General features: G+C 42.7%; 1 protein-coding gene across 1 annotated transcript in view; it reads right to left on the reverse strand.

Moving 5' to 3' along the window:
- The window catches only part of LOC140467119 (polymeric immunoglobulin receptor-like), a 56,597-nt gene that overhangs the window by 18,197 nt on the left and 18,729 nt on the right, over positions 1 to 19,671 (reverse strand). The gene's annotated exons all lie outside the window — the stretch shown is intronic.

Below are 19,671 nucleotides of genomic sequence, written 5' to 3' on the forward strand. Positions count from 1 at the left end.
ATGCAGTGGAGGCTGGTACAATTGCAACATTTAAGAGCCATTTGGATGGGTATATGAAGAGGAAGGGTTTGGAGGGATATGGGCTGGGTGCTGGCAGGTGGGACTAGATTGCGTTGGGATATCTGGTTGGCATGGACGGGATGGACCAAAGGGTCTGCTTCCATGCTGTACATCTCTATGACTCTATGAATGATTGAAACAGTCAGGATATTTTCTTACCCCACTGGTCGAGCTTTGCGACAATCTTGAAATCGGGTTTGTGCTGCCCGCTGTGGGCTCTAACTCCACCGTGTGTGATATCATCAAAATGTTGTCCCTGGAGAGCAGCCTGAGTGACAGGCCTGGATTGGAGTCGGCTAGGGATCAGTGTGAAGGAGGGTACAGGTGCTGAAGGGTCTTTACTCCGACCAGAGAAGGAGGGTTTCATCCAGGGAGGAGAGGGGAGTCTGTGGAGACTCATGGTGGGCTCAGGGGCTGCATTTTCAGGGCTCAACATGGAGATATAACAGGTGACCCAGGAAGATGATGTGAGTCCTCAAATGGGAGAGCAAGAGAATTGGAGTTCAGTAAGGGACAGTTCACGATGGGAGAGAGAGACCATGTGCAGGACCTTGAGGGCAGTAAAGGCAGGATGATTTGTCATCACACATTGTTGTCAGTGTAAGGAGTGTAAAATAACAAAAATAATTTACTGACTGAACCAGAACATTTTTCATGAGATAGTGCTTAAATTGCTGCCATGTTGTTTCCTGGTGTGGAAGTGGAGTAGCCTGTTGATGACTGGGGAGACCTTACTTCAATAAATACCAGACCAACAATCTTGGTGGGAGAACCACCCTTTTTGTGGAGAACAATTCTTGAGTAAAATGACAGAATGGAATTGAAATCTAATGTGGAGAGGAGAAGAGAAAGGCATTCAGTTCATGAATGTAAAGCTGAGGAAAGTCAGGAGAAAGAGACCTCATTGGAAAAAGGAAGCCTTGAATGAAAGAGAGTTGTGAAAACAGAGAGATTTATGCTTCAGGTTTCTGCCAGTGAAGTATTCTGCATGAAGTTGGTGGGCTCGAGCCACAAAATATTTCAGGAAGTTTTCATGTAACAGAATTCACGGAGTAGTAGCCTAGAGTAATGCGACACTGGGAATTTTAATCTTGAGTGTTTGAAAATTTCTTGCTCATAAATGGAGAGATTGCAATGTTTTAGTGTTACATTGTAATGTGTAAATCAGTGGGATTGAAAGAGAGTCCGCGACTTGATTCACGTTAACGACTGAAATGTAAAAGGCTTTTTCTGTGTAGAGCAATATAAACCAACCATCTACTTTGCGACTGAGCCTCACAAAACAATATTTAATCAACTCAAGGTGTTTCCCTTGAGGGCTTATAACAACTCCAAGTTTCAGTGTATATTCAACATTAAAAACATTGGAAAGATTAAAATAATTGTGCTGCTTTTTTCACTCAAAAGAAACATTATTTGGACCATTTTTATTTAATTCAGAATTAATAAAGCTGCTCTCAAGTATTTGGGAACTCTGTCACATGGGATTACAATATGTTCAGTAAAAGATATATTTGTGGTGTTGTTCAGGTATTTTTATATTTATTCCTTTAAACTTCCAAGACTTCCATATTTAGAGACACATGGAGCATACAAAATACATGCTGTGTCTGTTTTCTACAGCTTGTCACTTGCCTGAAGCCAGTTGCTGTAATGTGAGGGGTGTCACACTGCATTGTGTAAGGCTGACCTGGAACCTCACCCAGTCATGTTCCCTGCACTGGGCATGTTAGATGGATTTGCAGATTGGTAATGAACATGTTTGACTTTGTGAGAATACACATGCTTTTGCAAAATGTGCTGGAGTGAGAATCAAACTCTCAGCATTTATCACAGCAATAACAATGTCACCCATTGTGTCACAAGCTCTCACTTTATCTGATTATGTATCTTCAAATGTTTAAACATTTCTACTGTATAAACCACACAGTGGACTTCAACAAACATTGATTATCTGAATATACAACTCAAATGGTTACTCACCACCGGGAATGGAACAAATGAGGAGAATCAAAATCCACATCGTTTTATTCTCAAAGATCAGTTTAGTTCTTGATGTCAGTCCCACAGCTCTTGTTTCTCACATTGAAATAAGTGTGTAACGCAATATCTACAAGAAGTTAAATGAGGAACAGGATATGCGAAGCCAGCTTGTGAAACTACAGTAAACCAGAGGGTGAAAGTTCACCGTGAAGACATTTTTTTGATCAGTTGTGTTTAACATAATTCTGAATTCTGAACCGACAGAGAGAAAATTCAGGGGGAAGCGAATTGTGATTGAGTAACTGGGAGTGAGCTCTAGTTCCTCACAAAACAATATTTAATGAACTGCACTTCAAAAATAAAAGAAATAAAAGCAAACTCAAGATGTTTTGTTTGAGGGCTTATGACCACTCCAGTTTTCAGTCTGTATTCAACATTGAAGACATTGGAAAAGTTATAATAATTTATTCCACACACGAACCACTCTCTGTGCAAAACATTTGCCTCACTTTCTCCGAAACAATTGCCCTCTTCTCACCTTAAAAACATGCCCCCAGGTTTTGAACAGACACCCGAGGAATAAGATCTTTTCCGTGCCGCTCATGATCTCATAAACCTCAAAAAGGTCACCACTCAGCCTTCTCCACTCCAGTGAAAAAGGCCCCAGAGTTTCCGGTCTATTTTTATTTCTAAACCCTCATTTCCTGGCAACTATCAACATTACATTATTTCAAAGGACAGTCGTGGAGTTGCCTCATCTCCTGGTCCAAAATTCTCACCAACTAGTGTCACGATCTGGTCATTATCAGATTGTTCCTTGCAGGAGCTTGCCGTCACAAATTAACTGCTGTGGTTCCTAAAATGGAACAGACATGACAGTTCAAACAGTCTGCATAGACTGGAAATGGTTGGACCTGTTCCAAGGTGAGGATCCCTCTGGTGAACCGACTGACATGGGGCTTTGTATTCACCAGGACATGGTTGATGATGAGTCAGTCTGGTGAACCATGCTGGGTTTCACCTTTGAGAAGATCAAAGGGACTGACACCCTTCACCAACCGTGCTCATCCCCAGCCCCAATGCTGAAGGCACTGCCCCCACCTTAACCCTTAATATGGAAGGAGAATCACTGGAGTCATTACCCAGAGACTGAACCAACGAGGACCATCGCAATTCTCTGTCTGGGAAAGAGAAACAATACGTTGGGTAAACTCCTGGAGAACACGTGGAAACATTTGAGGGTTAATACCCCAATGGGGACGAAACCCCTCTGCTGTCAGGTCACCATTGTCTGAGTGTTAGAAACAGAGAGCAGAGATTCCCCAGCCCCTGAATGACATGGACACTGTAGAATCAGTTGGAAAAATAGACCAGATTGTAAAATTAGATTCTGTGATGAAACAGTGAAGGCAGCAGTTATTAACAAAGTGAAGAATATCTGATCTAATTGTCTGGGATCCTGTAAAGTGACTTGCTCAGTGTCAAAGCCATATCCTGGTAGACAGACACTCAGCAGTTTTTAAAAGACCATTCTTCTGAGACAAACAATTGCAGGACCTGGAGCTGCCACAAAGCCCCTCCCCCTTTCAGATGGATGTCCCATTTGCTCTGGAATGGTGCAGTGATCCACCCACAACATGGACATGAGCCTGTCCCAGGATGTTTCCTTCCCAGAGATTGTGATCAAAGGGCTGGGTCTGAAAACTCTCAGTACAGCCTTGAATGACCCAGAGTGTACCACCCACAATATCCTGTTGATTAACACTGATGTGGGCTCTAAGAAAACTGTCCCCACCCTGCCTTTCCAGAAAGCCTGTCCACTGAACATTTCTGTCAGTGGCTGTGCAAACGTGGCTGCAGACATATTGCTACAGGTGACACAGTTCTCCCTCTTTACTGAGCTGTAGGCAATGGGTGACAGGAGGGTGTTACAGTGTCTGCAGGTATGGGTTGTGGTTTCACAATGGGCTTTCTCCACAGGCTCTGGGGTTTTACCAGTGACAGAGGAGGCCAATCCCAAGTGTCTACTCAGCTTTTTGAAAGCTTTTGGAAGAGTTGAGCAATGTCCCTGCTGTAACAGTTCGTGACATATTCCTGGACTCCTGAGCTATTTGTCATACAGTTCCTGGACAATGTAAAATGTTCAGCACTGTAGGAACATTAGGGACAGTTTATAGCACAGTTTAATTGATAACTCTTCTTATGGTCCTTTGGAATCTCCCCTGTAGATTAATCAATAAAGCTTCTCTCCCCTTTCACCTGTCCTCATTGTGATTCATAACCTACATCCCGCTCAGGCCGGACCCCGATACATCTGTCCTCTGTTTATTCCATCCACATCCAACAATGTCCTTCAAATGGACCAGGACCCACAACATTAGCCTCCAGCAAGTGCTGTACCAGGGCAGCTCTCTCTCCAATTTGCAGACAAAAGTAACTGACACTTACTCTCTTTGTACATCCATGGTTATCTATCACCCATCTGCCTTGACAATATTCACACATTTTTCGTATAGTGTGAAAACACAATGAACATCAAAACATCAACAAGTGCAGAACCTTGTTTTTTACATCTAAAGTTCTCAAAAATGGACAGCACAGTGTCTCAGTGGTTAGCACTGCTGCCTCACAGTCCCAGTGATCTGGGTTCAGTTCAAACCCCGGGTGACTGTCTGTGTGTATTTTGCACGATTTCCTCTGTCTGTTTGGGTTTACTCCAGGTGCTACAGTTTTTTCCCATTTTCTACCAATGTGCAGGTTCGGCAGAATGGTCATGCTGAATTGCCCATAATGTCCAGGGATGTACAGGTTCGGTGGGTAAGCCATGGGAAGTGTGTGGCTATGGTAACAGAGTGGGGTTCTGGGTCTGGTGGGATGCTCTTCAACTGGCTGGTGCAGACCAGATGGGCCAAATGGCCTCCTTCTGCACTGTCAGGATTCTAGAATTCTCAGTTACATTCCTCATTGACCATGAACCTGTTTGAGGGTTTAATGAAATGGGCCCAAACTGAATGTGTGTTCATTCACAATGAACCATTCACACACAGCTTGCTGCAGACAGAAACATTTTAAGAAATAAAGCACTTTTGGGAGGAAATCTATTTTACCAGATTCAAATTTTAATTTAATAAAATTTTAAAATTATTCAATTCCATTGATGTTAATTTAGATTGTAATGTTTGGGATAAATGTTCACATTGTTTCAGAGTGATAAGTGGATTTGCAGCTTTTTAAAAACAGTGAGCTGAGAAGGACATTCATTTCTTTCAAAGCCTTGCCTTGTCAGTGTGTTTGCGGATATTGCAAGTTGCATTCACATAGCACCTTTAAAGATGTAAAGCTGGATCTGAGAGATGGATGTGTGTAAGTTGGAAGATTCAAAGCTGGATAGTATGGTGTTGGAATCATTGAGTGTGAAACTAACAACATTGTGGATGAGAGCTGTGTTGGACAGGGAGATGGGTGGAGTCAGTGGCTGAGGAAAGGTGATTGTGTTGGGATAGAGACAGTGGCTTCAATCTTCAGAACTGTCAGGTGTACATTTATTGAAGTTGTGAAAATGCCCAGACAAGCACAATCACAGCAGCTAGGTATGTCAGAGACAGTCCTTAAACTGGATCAATGGGGATCGAGACATCAACCATCACTATCAATCCCGAGCCGTATGTCTAGCTGTCTCCTTGGAGAGGTGAGCAACTGTCATTCAGACTCAGGCTCAGCACTCACTGTCTGTTGGATATGAGCCACTGGCAAGAAGATTCAGGATGTGGAGGGGCTGCTGTTGGGCTGGGGTGGACAAAGCTGAAAATCACACAACACTAGGTTATAGTCCAACAGGTTTATTTGAAATTACAAGCATTCAGAGCACTACTCCTTTGTCAGGGAGTCAGTGGGGCAGGATACATAGGGCACAGGATTTAAAAGTAAAAGATCAAAGTGTCACACAACGGATGCAATGTGTTAGAGAAACCTAGATTGCCTTGAAGTCTGTAATCACGTAGAACGGGGATGCAGATTTCGATTGATTAATATGTAAATCCCAGAATTTCTCTCAAGTCACTGCCCCGATATATCTTAAGGTTTTATCAGTGAATAAAAAAGTGACATCTCAGCTCAGACACTGTATTACAGGGATGAGGTGAGAGTGTGTGTCCAACGTGGTTTTGTTTTGAATGTAGAAATTTATAAAATGTCACATTAATTCACTGCCGTTAAATTGTGTGCTTGCTGAACAAATAGAAATTATCTACAAATACAAATTTGCAATTGCAGTTCACCCCATAGACTTATATATGTCTGTGTGTTTGTGTGTAGCAGGGGGAGAGTGGGGGAGAGAGACATAGGGATGATATGCGTGAGTGAGAGAGGGAGAGTGTGAAAATTCAGAGGAAATGTTGTCCATGTCATATCTCCATTATGATGCCCCAAGTGTGTATCCTCATTCAAATGTCATCGACACCACCAAGGAGACTCGCACATTGCAGACTATCACCTCACAGACTGACAATTCAGTGTATGACCACTGGAACTGAGAATTGCTGTCTTCCACTCATAGCCATGCAGTGCATTACAGAAATAGCAAACCCAAGGGGCACTTTAAAACGAACTTGTCTGATTACATTCGTCTCGTTAACAAGACCCTGAGGATGAAAAGCGTTGTGGTCAATGATTGCTTGAGGCCATCACCTGTAGTGTTTATTTCTGGACAATGAGTGACCTGTTGTTGAAGTGTGATTTGATGCCAGTGATAGGACTGAATCAGTGGATGCATGGTGGATGCAATTGCCCTGAATAGGTTTCAAAATCATGGAATTTTTTACTCCAACATACGCCATCCCCCTCCCCATCCAAAATATGTATAACTGACTCCACCCCCACTCTGCAATTGGGTTTCAGTCATTTTACACAGTTATTGTGCAGCGACTGGGTCGGGATGGGTGAAGTGTCAACCGAGTGTTTTTGTGAGAAAAGCAGAAATTGCTGGAGAAACACAGCAGGTCTGGCAGTGTCTGTGGAGCAAAAGCAGAATTACTGTTTTGGGTCTGTTGACCATACTTCAGAACTATTAGTAGCTGCGATAAGGTGCTCCATGTGTTGCAGACACCGGGAGTGGGGTGTTTCTGTGAATTAACAACAGACTCTACCTGTGGTGCAGAATGATCCTTCTTCCTCTCTTTATTGTTGCTGTCCCCGTGGATCCAATGACCTTTTGTCATCTCACCGTTTCTGTTCACTCTCTCTCTATAGCCATTTTGTCCCTAATTTCCCATCAGAGCCATGTCTTTCAGAATTGCAAATCCCTTATTGGCCCTAACCCTCCACAATTTATTTCAATGTAAGAGGCCTAACAGGGAAGGCAGAGGAACTCAGGGCATGGGTAGGAACAGTGGACTAGAATATCAGAGCAAGTACAGAAATGTGTCCCAGGGATGGACAGGACTGGCAGCTTAATATTCCAGGATACAAGTGTTACAGAAAGGACAGAAAAGGAAGCAAGAGAGGAGGGGGAGTGATGTTTTGAGAAAGGATCCAGCTGTACTGAAGGAGGTTGTTCCCAGAAACACATCCTGAGAAGTTATTTGGGTGGAACTGAGAAATAAGAAAGGGATGATCACCTGTTGGGATTTTATTATTGACCCCCTAATAGTCGGTGGGAAATTGAGAAACAAACTTGTAAGGAGATCTCAGTTATCTGTAAGAATAATAGAGTGGTTATGGTAGGGGAATTTAATTCTCCAAACATAGACTGGAACTGTCATAGTGTTAAGGGTTTAGATGGAGAGGAATCTGTTAAATGTGTACAAGAAAAATTGCTGAGTTCGTATGTGGATATACCTACTGGAGAAGGTACAAAACGTGACCTACTCTTGGGAAATTAGGCAGGACAGGTAACTGAGGTGTCAGTGGGGGAACACTTTGGGGCCAGCGACCATAATTCTATTAGTTTTAAAATAGTGATGGAAAAGGATAGACCAGATCTAAAAGTTGAAGTTCTATATTGGAGAAAGGCCAATTTTGACGGGATTAGGCAAGAACTTTCGAAAGCTGATTAGGGGCAGATGTTCACAGGTAAAGAGACGGCTGGAAAATGGGAAGTCTTCAGAAATGAGATAACGAGAGTCCAGAGAAAGTCTATTCCTGTCAGGGTGAAAGGAAAGACTGGTAGGTGTAGGGAATGCTGGATGACTAAAGAAATTGAGGGTTTGGTTTAGAAAAAGAAGGAAGCATATGTCAGGTATAGACAGGATAGTTTGAGTGAATCCTGAGAAGAGTATAAAACAGTCGGAGTATACTGAACAGAGAAATCAGGAGGGCAATAAAGTGGACATGAGATAGCTCAGGCTAATAGAATTAAGGAGAATACAAAGGGTTTTTACAAATAGTTTCAGGACAAAAGTGTAAATAGGGAGAGAATAGGGACCCCTCAGAAAACGAACAGGAAATGACATCACCACAAACCCCAGGAACCCCATCTAGGAGAAAGATATAAATAGAGAGCAGGAGACAACAGCTTCGCTTCACTTGGAGGTCGCCACTGATGATGTTAGCTCGCCAGGTAATGAAATGTCTGGGTATCAAACCTACAGCTCAGCGAGCAAACCTACACCCTAGAATAGGGACCCTCAAAGATCAGCAAGGCTCCCTCTGTTTAGATTAGATTTTTTATAGTGTGGAAACAGGCCCTTCGGTCCAACAAGTCCACTCCGACGTACAACCCACCCAGACCCATTCCCCTACACCTCACACTTCGGGCAATTTAGCATTGCCAATTCACCTAACCTGCACATTTTTGGACTGTTGGAGTAAACCAGAACCCCCAGAGGAAACCCACGTAGACACGGGGAGAATGTGAAAACTCCACACAGTCAGTCGCCAGAGGCAGGAATTGAACCGGGGTCTCGAGCGCAGTGAGGCAGCAGTGCTAACCACTGTGTCACCGGTCCACTGTGTGGAGCTGCAGGAGATGGGGGAGACTCTAAATGATATTTTGCATTTGTATTTACTGTGCAAAAGGATATTGAAGATGTAGAATGTAGGGTAACAAATGGTGACATCTTGAAAAATGTCCATATTACAGAAAAGGAAGTGCTGGCAGTCAATGTCTAAAAGTGAATAAATCCCCAGGACCTAATCATTTATTTCCTAGAACTCTGTGGGAAGCCAGGGAAGTGATTGCTGGGCCTCATACTGAGATATTTGTATCTGGAGGTTGGCTAACGTGGTGCCACTATTAAAGAAAGGTGGGAAGGACAAGCCAGGGAACTATAGACCAGTAAGCCTGATGTCGGTGGTGGGCAAGTTGTTGGAGGGAGTCCTGAGGGACAGGATGTGCATGGATTTGGAAAGGCAAGGACTGATCAGGGATCATCAACATGGCTTTGTGTGTGGGAAATCATGTCTCACAAACTTGATTGAGATTTTTGAGGAAGTAACAAAGAAATTTGATGAGAGCAGAGAGGTAGATGTGATTTATATGGACTTCAGTAAGGCATTCGACAAGGTCCCCCATGGGATATTGATTAGCAAGGTTAGATCTCATGGAATACAGGGAGAACTAGCGATTTGAATACAGAAATAAGTCAAAGGTCGAAGACAGAGGATGGTGGTAGAGTGTTGTTTTTCAGACTGGAGGTCTGTGACCAGTGGAGTGCCACAAGGATTGGAGCTGGAACAACTACTTTTCATCATTTATCTCAATGAGTTGGATGTGAGCCTAAGAGGTATAGTTCATAATTTTCAGATGACACCAAAATTGGAGGTGTAGTGGACAGCGAAGAAGCTTACCTCAGATTACAACGGGATCTTGATCAGATGGGCAAATGGACTGATAAGTGGAAGATGGAGTTCAAGTTAGATAAATGTGAGGTGCTGCATTTTGGGAAAGCAAGCCTTAGCAGGACTTATACACTTTATGGTAAGGCCCTTGGGAGTGTTGCTGAACAAAAAGACCTTGGAGTGCAGGTTCATAGCTCCTTGAAAGTGGAGTCACAGATAGATAGGATAGTGAAGTAGGTGTTTGGTATGCTGTCCTTTATTGGTCAGAGTATTGAGTACAGGAGTTAGGAGGTCATGTTGCGGCTGTACAGACATTGGTTAGGCCACTGTTGGAATATTGCATGCAATTCTGGTCTCCTTCCAATTGAAAAGATGTTGTGAAACTTGGAAGTGTTCAGAAAAGATTTACAAGGGTGTTGCCAGGGTTGGAGGGTCTGAGCTACAGGGAGAGGCTGAACAGGATGGGGCTGTTTTCCCTGGATCTTCGGAGGCTGAGGGGTGACCTTATAAAGGTTTACAAAATCATTAGGGGCATGGATAGGATATATAGACAAGGCCTTTTCCCTGGTGTGAGGGAGTCCGAACTAGACTGCCAGGTTTAGGGTGGGAGAGGAAAGATATAAAGTAGACCTAAGGGGCAACCTTTTATGCAGAGGCTGGTGCGTGTTTGGATTGAACTGCCAGAGGAAGTGGTGGAGGCTAGTACAATTGTAACATTTAAAAGGTACCTGGATGGGTATATGAATAGGAAGAGTTTGGAGGGATATGGGCCAAGTTCTGGCAGGTAGGACTAGATTGGACTCAATATCGGGTTGGCATGGACGAGTTGGACCGAAGGGTCTGTTTCCGTGCTGTACATCTCTATGACTCTATAACTCTAGGTGAGGGAAAAAATGACAGTGATTTGGGAATATGTCATTTCCTTTTGCTCTCTGGCACCTCCTATGTTCTATGAGAGTCCTAGAAAGGGGGATTTGATACTGTATTTCCTCTTTTGATCAGACTCAGGTTTCTTTGTTTACATATTTATTAATGTATGCACGGGAGCTGTACATCCCATCAAATGTTGAATAAATCAATTTGTTTGAATAACAACAACTGTATTTTATTATTTTAACAGATAACAAGGTTCCATCCAATCAAACTATTACACACTAACTCACTAACATCTCTGCCCAACAGCATTTACATTGTCTTCATTCCAGATTAGGACACATGACTATGTTATCCAATGAGATTTAAACAAGGGAATGGGCAGGGTGAACAGCCAAGGTGTTTTTCCTCAATGGGGTTGTCCAGAACTACAGGTTGAAGGTGAGAGGGAAATTATTTCAAAATGACCTGAGGAGTAACTTTTTCACACAAACGATGGGCATGTGTGTGAAACGATCTGTCAGACGAAATGGTGGAGGCTGGTTCAATGACAGCATTTAACAGCATGAGGCCACCATGGAGAGAAATGAGGCAGGAACAGAGTAGGCCATTCTGCCCCTTGAGGGTCCCTCAGCATTCACCTGCATCAGAGCAGATCTTCCACCTGAACACCATTTTACCTGCACTACTGCCATGTCCCTCCGTATCTTTATTACCCAGAACATTATTGATCTCTGTTTTGAATATACTCAAGGCTGGACCCTCCAGAGGTCTCTGGGGCAGAGAATTCCAACAAACCATCACCCTCTGAGTGAAGAAATTCCTGCTCATCTCAGTCCCAAATGGTCAACCTATTCTTCTCAAACTGTGTCTCCTGCTTCGAAACCCCTCCACCCAGGGCCACCTCATTGATGGGGAACTTAGAGTGCTCAAAATCATTCGTGTAAAGGCCATGATGTTCAACTAATGTTTTTGTGTAAACATTGTGACTGAAACAGAACAAATCACCAGGAGAGTGAAGAGTACCCAGCGTATCACATCCCAGACAACGTAACTGTGTAAAACAGAAGAAATACAAAATCATTTGAAGGAAACAAGACTGCTTGATGTTTTAAACATTTATCCACTGTTCACATTGCAGTATATTGTAGCAAAATAAAGCAGCACAGCTAAAATTAATTTACAGTTTAATTTTTGATTGACTTGAACAATGTATAAAGGCCAAATGTAACAAGTTTCAGTCCTGTCATGCTCAGCATCTTGTTATCAATGAGGATTATTAGATGTGGATGGATATTTACAGGAGCACTGCAGTCTGGTGTAATATTCCAGTGGATGAGATGTCTCTTCAGTGAGTGAGGAACTCAGAATATCATCATCCCACACTGCTCCTTGCACCTTCTAACAGGCAAGGCTTAACCAGCTGGAACCAGACAGCCTCCCACCCTCTCAGTTTCGGAATAATGTTTAACATGAGAGAATGGAGGAGGAGAAAATGTGAGAGAATGTAATCTCCCTGGCAGTGATACACCAGACGCCTTGGCTCAACAAAATCTGTCACTTCTTTGACATATACAACACCGTGAGCTTAGATGAATAATGAAGCATTTAAACTGGGATGGGGCAACAGAGAATTGGCATTTCCTGTTATGAATTTCCAATAACGTAAATAACAACATTGTAAATGTTACGACGCCAAAATTGAACCCCTTTGCTAATTAACCCTAAAGTTAAAACACTCAGAAAATCTCGCCTTCAGCTCACCAATAAGGAAGCGAACATAATGATATTGCATGAAATCAGTGACCATTGATATTCTGATAAGTTATCACCTAAAATTGAAACTTATTGCAAGCCTATACTTAGTCACTTATTCTCACTGGAATCAATGCTGATAGAAACATTGACAATGAAATTGTTCTACCTTATCCTGACAGACTTGGGTCCTGAAGATGTTCCTGTTGCTGTTGGTGATATTGTTGAGGATTTGTCACAAGTATATTCCCTTCCTATTGAGACATAAGGTAATATTCAGCTTCATCTGAGTCTCAGTTACAGACAACCAAGAGAGCACTCTTCACCAATGGAACCTCAGGACTTGTTGTGAATAATGGATTTTGTTGAATTCATTTGTCTCTAACTCCCCCTGTCTGGAGAGATGTGGTAGTGACCTAGTTTGCATGTAATTTGTATTTTGTTCCTTGCCCAGACATTGATGCTCCTGCAATCGTATTCAAGCATTTGAAAGCCTGAGGTTGGATGGGACTATATTACTAAGATCTCCTTTCTCCTCATTGTCAAACATAAAAGAAAGTTCCAGCCACTGAGCTGGTCACTGCCCCCACTGGACAATGTATTCCTGGGGGATCCAGCAGCCCCTGCTCTGTCCTATAATATCCTGTGATTGCTGGGTGAGCTTCCACTGGGAGTTTTGCCTCCACTATGGTATTTAGACCCAATGATGTAGTCTTTACGTCAGCTCCTGTCACATGAGAACAAAGTGTGGATGTTGTAATACTGACAAATCAAAAGACATTGATAACAGCATCTGCCCTAAACATATCTCACAGCCACAGACACTTCAGGGTCTGGGCTGAAACTGAGGTAATCAGTTCCAAACCCTGACACATTTCCATCAGCATGTCATGCCTGATGTGGCCCTGACTAAGATGGAGTCTGACACCATTATCCCCTCAGGTCACATGCTATGATACAGTGATGACTTTATCTATTAAAGGTACAACACACACAGGCTGTGAGGTGTAACACAAAGCTGGAGTGAAGCACGCATGCATTTTCTGAAGCTTTATTACAATCTTGTCCATTCTCATAAATAAGTTAACACCTTGTTCAAATTTGTTCAAATATCATAGAGACATAATGTGATGAGGTACAGTTATTTGTAAGTATGAAAGAAACTTAACCAATGAGCAGTTTGAATAAACATTGAATGAATGTGTCAGCCTCAGTGTTTGTAGAAAACACACCGATGCTGCTGATTGTTATCATGTAACTCCAGCCCCTCTCTGCTACACTGGACACTGAGACGTGGATAATTTCACTGGATTTTGTTCCCTGAGTATTTGAGGCTGTGAAGTAATATTGATGATGTTGCTGTGTGAAGGATTGACAATGTAGATCCAGTTTATTGGTGTCAGAGGTCTTTGAATCTTAAGATAGGGTTTTCTCAGACCATGTGTAGTGAATGGGGAGGGATCCCTGGATAGACTCACAGGAGATTGTCACTGAACTCCCAGAACATGAGACATTTGGTTGGGATAAAAATCGAAGTCAAGGAACAGAGACGGCTTCTTTGGGAAATAAACATTTGTTACAAAATTGACTGTAATTGTAAAGCCAAAAACCTCCAACACTTTGCCCTTCACTATCCCATTCAGGGTCATAGACACATATGGCACAGAAATAGACCCTTCGGTTTAGTACGTCCGTGTCAAACAGGTTTCTCAAAATAAACCAGTCGCACTTGCTTGCATTTGGCGCATTTCCCTCCAAATCTTTCTTATTTATGGACTGATCCAAATGTCTTTTTGACGTTGCAACTGCCCCTTCATCTCCCATGTCATTCCACATATAAAACACCCTCTGTGTGAAAATATTGTCCCTCAGATTCCTTTCAGATCTGTCTCCTCTCTCCATGAAAACATGACCCCTCACATTGAACTCTCCCAGCCTAGAGAAAGAAACCTTTGCTAAACACCTTATCTAGACCCCTCATGATATTATAAACCTCGCTAAAGTCACCTCCCAACCTCCTCTGCTCCAGGGGAAAAAGTCCCAGCCGATCCTTATCACTCAAACCCTCCAGTCACAGCAACATCTTAGTCGATCTTTTCTGAAACCTCTTCAATTTAATAATAATCTTCCTGAAGCAGGGTGACTCGAACTGTACACACGAAACCAAAAGTGGTCTCAGCATCATTCTGTACAAGCTCAATGCAATATTCCAACTCCTACACTCAATGGTCTGAGCAATGATAGTAAGCATGCTAAATACCTTCTTAACCACCCTCTTGACCTGTGATGCAAATGTCAAAGATCCCCAGAGTCACTATGTTTGACAGCACTACTCCAGGCCACACTTTTAATTGTGTAAATCCTGTCCTATTTTGTTTTACCAAAAGGTTATACTCCATATAGAACAAAATAAACTCCATCTGCCAATCCTCAGCACATTGATCCAATTGATCAAGATCCCTTTGTAATCATAGATATCTCTTGTCACTGTCAACGATACCACTAAGTTTGGTGTCATTCATAAACTTACGAACCATGCCATCTAAATTGCCATTCATCTTGTTTATATAATTTACACCGATCCCTGCAGAACACCACTGGTCACAGGCCTCCAATCCAAAAAAATGACCCTCCACCACCCTCTGTCTCCTGCCATCAAGCTAATTTTGTATTCAATTCGCAAGCTCACCCTGAATCCCATGTGATCTAACTTTACAAATCACTCCTGAATGTGGAGCCTTGTTACGAAAGTCCAAGGAGACAACAATTACTGTTCCCCCTCATCAAGCTTTTTGCTTACATCCTGAAAAAAAATGGAACCAAGTTTGTAATGCACGACTTCCCACGTACTATCCCTAGTTAGTTCTTGCCTCTCCAAATATATGTCAATCCAACCTTTAAAAACCCTCTCCAACAACAGTCCAAAGATGTGCAGATTATGTGAATTGGACATGATAAATTGCCCCATTGTGTTCAGGGATGTACAGGTTAGGTGCGTTAGACAAGGGGAATGTTTCTGTGAACTCTCGGAGGATTGGTGTGGAATTGGTGAGATGCTCTTCGGAGGATTGGTGTGGAATTGTTGGGCCGAATGACCTGTTTCACACTGTACGGAATCTGTCATTCTATGATTCTCACTTACCCATCACTGATATCAGATTCACAGATATGTAATTCCCACGCTAGGGGGACCGACAATTTCTTCCCTAATTTCCACACTGTCCTGGGGTGCACTTGATCAGGTCCTGGAGATTTATCTTTTAAGATTTTCAGGACGTCCTCTTTCTGTAATGTGGACCGTTTTCATGACATCAATGTTCATTTCCCTGATTTCCCTAACCTCCATGTCTTTCTCCACAGTAAAATATTTGAAATATTTGTTGAGTATCTCTCCCATCTCCTGTAGTTCCCCACCATGACGACCCCGGTTACTTCCTTCCCTGAATCTGAGAGTTGGTGTGTTCCATCGGGGTTTGTTAAAGGGTTTGGGCTGGTAACTACAACCCAGATATCCCACTTGTTTAAAACCATGGGTTTCACATGGGGCTGTCACTTGCTGATATTGGCAGTGGTCACATTCATCATCTTGGGGTCGGTTTTCTGAGCTTGCAGGAATAATGGGAAAACTCATCCACAGACACACAACCCACCAAAGATTTTTCATCTACTAAACCATAAGGATCCATGAGGCATACTGATAAGGTTCCCCATCTCCAAGGGGTACAAAGGCAAAACGGCTTGGGTGTGTGTTAAGAGGGTAATTTCTGCAACAATTGACCTGTTAGCTCATTATCTTTTAGTCTTTCATCGACAGCTTTTGTTGCCCATTCCTAATTACACCTGACTGAGTGGTTTTCTAGGCCATTTGAAGAGGGCAGTTAAGAACAAACCACATTGCTGGAGTCCCATGGAGAGCAGACCTGGAGAAGGCAGCAGATTTCCTTCCCTAAAGGACATTGATGAATCAGATGGGTTTTGGTACTTTACAGAATCTGAGGTGATCCCAAACTCCCTCCCATCCTCTGAGTTACTGAGTTGAAGGAAGTAAACAGTTGGAATGCAGCAATATTTAGAAGTTAATTTACAGCAGCCAACAGCATTGAAAAAATTCTCTCAAAAATCTGATTGTTTTTAGTAACATTGATTAATGAATGAATGCTTGCTCAGATACCAGGAGAACCTCTATTCTGTAAATAGTTTACATATGGTGCCATTCCTAAAGGGGGAACAGGTTCTCAGTTTATCGCCTCATCGACTCTGCCTCATCTGCCACAGCACAGCATTACTTCTCTCTGCTGGGCAGTGGGATCCAGCTGAATTTTAACCCCGAAGGGGAACTGGAACCCCCAACATGCTGGCATCAAAAGTGAGAGTGCAGCCACATGAGCTGCTGCTGATAGTTCCAAATACAGTTCCCGTGTGTCACTTCGACTTGATGCTGACTTGCTTCTTCTCTGACAGCTCAAACAGATCATATCAGGAAATGGCTGCAGGCAATATTTACAGATATTTCATTGTCCAACTGATCTCCACTCTATCCCCAATATCTGTCCGAAATCTGGACACAACAGTCACAGACTGAATTTAGTAATTCCATTTGTTAGAGAAATGCAAATTATAAGACAATCAAGCGCTATTTTAACTTGTGGGGATTTTTAGAGGTTTTGCCATGATTTTGCATGCTGTCAGTTGTATTTTATGTACCTAGTCATTTTCCCATTATAGTACAAACCATTGGCATAGATCGGAACTGACAATGAAAACCTGCATTATATAATTTGCAATTTTCAAGTGTGGAGATAATAAGTAAACATTGTTTGCATCACACTTATCGATGCTGTTGGCCTGTATCCTGTAACTGCAGTTCTTCTCTCTTACATTGTTGACTAAGACATGAACAATTTCACTGGGTTTTGTTCCCTGAGTATTTGAGGCTGTGCAGTAATATTGATGATGTTGCCGTGTGAAGGATTGACAATGTAGATCCAGTTTATTGGTGTCAGAGATCTTTGAATCTTGAGATGGGGTCTTCTCAGACCATGTGTAGTGAATGGGGAGGGATCCCCGGGCAGACTCACAGGAGACTGTCACTGAACCCCCAGAAAATGAGACATTTGGTTGGGATAAATATCGAAGTCCAGGAACAGAGAAAGAAACAATTATTCTGTGAGAAAACTCAAATATTCCCCAATTGTACAAACATTGTGACTGAAACAGAACAAATCACCAGGAGAGTGAAGAGTACCCAGCGTATCACATCCCAGGCAACGTAACTGTGTAAAACAGAAGAAATGCAAAATAATTTGAAGTAAACAAGGCTGCTTCATATTTGAAATACATATTCCCTTGTTAGATTAGATTCTCTACAGTATGGAAACAGGCCTTTCGGCCCAACAAGTCAGTTTTGACCCTCTGAAGAGGAACCGACCCGGATCCTCTCCCCTACATTTACCCCGACTCAGGGCAATTTATCATTGGATTGTGGAAGGAAACCAGAGCACCCAGAAGAAACCCAAGCAGACATGGGGAGAATGTGCAAACTCCACACAGACAGTCACCTGAGGTGGGAATCAAACCCAGGTCCCTGGCACTGTGAGGCAGCAGTGCTAACCACTGAGCCACCATGCCACCCCTGTTAGCCTGTTACACTGCAGTATATTGTAGCAAAGTAAAGCAGCAAAGCTAATGCAGTTTCGTGGAAAAATTAAATTACCGTGTATTTTATTACGAACCTGAACAACAGATAAAGTTCAAATGAAAGAATCCTCTGTAGTACGTCCTGTAAAGGTATTTATACTCGATGAGGCAGTCTTTATGTTAGCTACTGTCAGGTGTAGACAAAGTGTGGCTAGTACTGACAAATCAGCAGATGGACAGAACAGTTTCTGGTCTGAATGTAACTTACAGCCACAGTAATGAACAACAGATAAAGGTCAAATGAAACAAGTTGCAGTAACACGTCCTGTAATGGTCAGCCCAATGTTATACGTGCGGATTATAAGGTTAAATAGTTGGACATTTACAGGATGCCCTGCAGTCTGGTGTAATATTCCAGTGAGTGAGCAGTCTCTCCAGTGAGTGAGGAACTCAGAATATCATCATCCCACACTGCTCCTTGTACCTTCTAACAGGCAAGGCTTAACCAGCTGGAACCAGACAGCCTCCCACCCTCTCAGTTTGGGAACAATGTATAACACAAGAGAACGGAGGAGGAAAAGATGACATACAGCATCAATGTGGATTTCATCAGTTTCCTCATTTCCCCTCCCCCATCTTATCCCAGATCCAATCTCCCAACTCGGCATTACCCTCATGACCTGTCCTTCCAGTCTATCTTCCTTCCCACCGATCCACTCCACCCTATTCTCTGCCCAATGACCATGGCCCCCACCTCCATCCACCTTTCACACTCTCAGCTACCGTCCCCCCAGCCCCACCTCCCTCTCATTTATTTCTCAGTCCCCTGGCTCACATTCCTGATGAAGGGCTCTTGCCCAAAACGTCGAATCTCCTGCTCCTCGGATGCTGCTTGACCTGCTGTGCTTTTCCAGCACCACACCTTCGACTCTGATCTCCAGCATCTGCAGTCCTCACTTTCTCCTCAAGAATGTAATGTCCCTGTCAGTGATTCTCCAGAACACTCTGGTTTAAAAAGCTATCGTTACTGGTCTTTAAAAAATACCGTGAGCCGAGATAAATAATGGAGCAGTGAATTTTAATGCTGAAAACAGCACCACAATCTGGAACGTTCCAAACAGAAAGTTGGTACTTCCTGTTATGAATTTCCAATTACATAAATAGCGACATTGTAAGGAAGGTAACAGAATAGCACTGTACTAAATCAGCCATCATTTCGATTCTGATAATTATCATCAGAAATGGAAAATTATTGTAGACCTTTATGCTAAATCACCGATTCTCTCTTGGAATCAATGAAATTTTGTCCATGAAATTGTTCCATCTTTTCCTGACAGACTTGGATTCTGAAGATGACCTTGTTGTTGGTGACATTGTTGAAGAGACTGCACAAGTATATTCACTTGCTATTGAGCCATCAGAAAATATTGAGCTTCATCTGGGTCTCACTTGCAGACAACCAAGAGAGCACTCTTCACCAATGGAACCTCACGGCTTGTTGTGAACAATGGATTCATTTCTCTTTAACTCTCCCTGTCTGGAGAGATGTGGTAGTGACCTAGCTTGAACATAATTTGTGATTGGATC

This window comes from Chiloscyllium punctatum, chromosome 45, assembly GCF_047496795.1.
Source record: "Chiloscyllium punctatum isolate Juve2018m chromosome 45, sChiPun1.3, whole genome shotgun sequence".
NCBI classification, from domain to species: Eukaryota; Metazoa; Chordata; class Chondrichthyes; order Orectolobiformes; family Hemiscylliidae; genus Chiloscyllium; species Chiloscyllium punctatum.